The sequence below is a fragment of the Monodelphis domestica genome, chromosome 6 (assembly GCF_027887165.1).
Source record: "Monodelphis domestica isolate mMonDom1 chromosome 6, mMonDom1.pri, whole genome shotgun sequence".
Taxonomy (NCBI): Eukaryota; Metazoa; Chordata; class Mammalia; order Didelphimorphia; family Didelphidae; genus Monodelphis; species Monodelphis domestica.
The window spans coordinates 70,662,037-70,665,377 of record NC_077232.1 but is presented as its reverse complement, the minus strand read 5'-3'; the positions used below and the strand labels follow the sequence as shown (position 1 = coordinate 70,665,377).

General features: G+C 44.9%; 1 non-coding gene across 1 annotated transcript; it reads left to right on the top strand.

Annotated features, from left to right (window-relative positions):
- The first annotated feature begins 2,375 nt into the window (after positions 1-2,375).
- Positions 2,376-2,449, top strand: TRNAT-CGU (transfer RNA threonine (anticodon CGU)). Its single transcript has one exon. It is a non-coding gene; the product is annotated as a tRNA-Thr (tRNA).
- The last annotated feature ends 892 nt before the right edge of the window (positions 2,450-3,341 follow it).

Sequence of the window (3,341 nt, the reverse complement as noted above, 5' to 3'; positions counted from 1 at the left end):
CCACCACCATGGAAGTCCACGAACAATGCAAACAGGCAGAGAAAGGCCATTTATTGAACTGATACGCGCATCAGTGGGAACCTCTATCATCAGAGTTCCGAGTTGCTTCTGACAGGCTGGGCTTTTTATACTTTTCTGTAGGCACTTTATCTACTATATACCATCCTTGGAATTTTGCCTGCATGTATGGCTCTTATCGGCTTCCTACTATTCTTGGAACTTTGATAATTCTATATTATTGGGGTCTTCCTGGCCTGTTGTTTGACATATTTATTGGGGTCCTCCTGGCCTTTATCTGGTACCTACTGCAGCTGGCAGTTTGGCATATTTATGGTTCTGACAAGTTTCTCAAGGCTGACCAGCTCATTAGGCCTTCCTGCTAGAATTTGGCATATTTACGGTTCTAACAGGTCAGCTTGTTAGGCCCTCAAGTTTGGCCATTTTCCGGCCTCCCTCATTCCCAACTCCTTTTTCTTTTAGGGGGCAGTGGGAAGGCCCACCCACTGGGGCAGCTCATGGCTCTCGGCTAGGGGTCTGTACTGTTGTTGGAGGGCCAACACCTGGATGGCATCTAGTCAGTCTTTTATGAACCGAATAAGGAGGTTAAAGATACAGGGGCCAAATGTCAAAAGTAGGGTTAAGATTATAAGGGGTCCTATGAGGGACGTGACTAGGGAGAAAAGGTCGCGTATCAGGGGCCAGCAGTTTCCCTCTCCTTCAGTCAGGGTTTCTAGACCTTCTCTTAGCTTGCTCAGGGAGTCTCTAATAATCCCTGAGTGGTTAACATAGAAGCAGCACTCCTCGCCCAAGGCTGCGCAGAGACCCTCTCCTTAAGGAAGAGGAGGTCCTGCTTGGCATAGTAGGTCACTCGGGGTACTATTGTGAGGGGGTGCAGCGGGCAGTGAGGGAGCTAGGAGAGACACAGGGCTGTAGGCCAGAACAGGAACATAGCCAGTGCACTCCTGCGGGTGGGATAAGGTATTTCCCAGTTGAGGGATACTTTGTGACAAGGGAGGAGGAAACCAAGAGGTGGGGGAGAAAGTGAAGTAATGGAAGCGAGTGGGTCATGTATTCCTTTTGCTAGCTGTTTTCCCACTGCTTCTGGTGAGTGGTGCCATCTGGCCAGCCCAGCCATCCATAGGGGAACCACACAGCCTCCCGGAGGGCCAGAATCTCAGGCCCCACCTGGTTCAGTGACCCTTGCCATCCCAGTATGAGTCAACAGCATGACAATGTAGCCAAAGAAAAAGATCATTCTACCATAGGATTCAATAGCAGAAGCATGGTAACAAGATTGGTGGTCTTCTCTGGCTGTAATCCGTTCTGGTCTCTCTCTGCCTCCTGAATCGTTCTTTTCTTTCTGACTGCCACATTTTAGGGAAAATGTTGATAAAATCCAAAAGAGAGACAGAGATGGTGAGGGTACATGAAGCAATGCCAGAAGATGATCTGATCCAGGAAGAACTTGCAATGTTCTCCCTGGGGAAGACTTAAAGAAATCCAAAAGATTTCGAGCTGAATGGAGTCTTAAAAAGTCACCTCATCTAAAATGCTCATTTTAATATAAGAAAACTAGGCTTACAGAAGAGCAAGCAGGTGGCAAGCAGAGATACACATCCATACCCTTTGACTAGAGGTTCTGTATTCTTTCAGTTTCCCCTGAATCTCCTTGGCATGACAGCTGTTTTCAAATATTTGGAAGGCTATTAAATGAAGCCGCGAAGGTTCTTAACCCCTGAGGCCGGAAACAGGAGCGCTGGGTGGAAGTTAAAGACGAGTATATTTGGACAGAATCTGAGAGGAACCCTCCTTAACCATTTTCCCCAAGTAGAAAGAGTTGCCTGGGGAGAAGCTAAAGCCTCGGGTCACGAGGTTTAGCTGTTTAACAGAGCTAAAAGGTCATTAGGATTAAAGGCCATCTAATCCAGCCCCTCCGTTTTACAGATAAGGACATCGAGGACCAGGAAGTATAAATCGCTCAGGGTCTCTTTGAGTAAGTATTTCAAACTCAAATTCTCCGATTCTGCAACTAATACGTACGCATCGAGGTTGTAGGAGCACTTGCTCGGAGAGCTGTACGACTAGATTCTACCGGTTCCGAGATGCTTTCCAGGCTCGAGACTGCCCATTCACAGAGAGAGCGAAAAAAAAAGAATGGGATCCGTAAGAGAGTTTACCTCCTGGGTCTGAGATTATGTATTTATGCAAGCTTCCGGCGCAATGGGAAAGTAATAGGAAAATGGGTTAGAAATAATAAGGGAGGAGACGCTGAGAAAGTTCCCTCTCTCTGTGGCTTCTGCTGAATTGGGCACAAGCGGAAAGCCTGCTTTCACCCACCCTCCCTCTCTTTTCTATCTAAAATGGAAACGTCATGCGGCTTCGTGGCTTAGTTGGTAAAAGCGCCTGTCTCGTAAACAGGAGATCCTGGGTTCGAATCCCAGCGGGGCCTTTATTTTTCAAGTTCCTGCCCTACCTTGTCACTTCCTTCAGTCCTCCTGAATGTTATTCATCAAATCTAGTGGTTCACAGAAAAATCGAGGAAGGAAATGCATTTGCATGTTTTCAGATTTTTAGAAATTTATCCGCAGGTAAATACTTTACATATGAACAAACATAGACAATAATTTAACGTCTTCAATATGCCTAGGACACTTTTTTCTAGTAGCTAACTGGAGGCTCCTTTATCTGTCCCAATCAAACTATATCTAAAACTAAGAAAAATAGATGTGAGATCTTCTAACATCCAGCTAAGAGAGTAGGGCTGGGACTCTGATTACCATTGAATTTCATGACTCCCTGCCTATATCTTTATCTTGAATCATCCCAATCTTCCCACAGCAATAAAAAGAAATATCAGGTTCTTTCCAGCCCCTTCCTTCAACCAGAGTTAAATAAACCCCACTTTTCTTAGGCACATGCACTTTCTTCCCTCTTTCCTGAAAGTAACTCTATGATTTCTCCTGGCAAGAATGCCCCAGGAGAATTCACAATCACCAAACCTGTTCAAAGATTGTTCCAGGTACTAATGTAAAATTGCCAGATGCCTGAGAGGCACAAAGGAAAACTATAAGGCAGAAATCATCTCTTATTGAAATTGCCTATAAACCTATATAAATTCTCTCTTCTCTCACCCCCAAATTACATGTGTGCTACCACCTGTATTTCCTAACCAATCCTAAGCAACTCAGCCCTCTCACAGAAACAAATGTGTACCAGGGATTGGATAGGAGGGGAGAAATAGCTAAGTAGAGACAGAGACTAGTAGAGATAGAAAGAAACAAACACTTAGAATCTTAGTTTCCTGTTTGACTAGAATATAAAATGCATAAGAAGGAATAAAA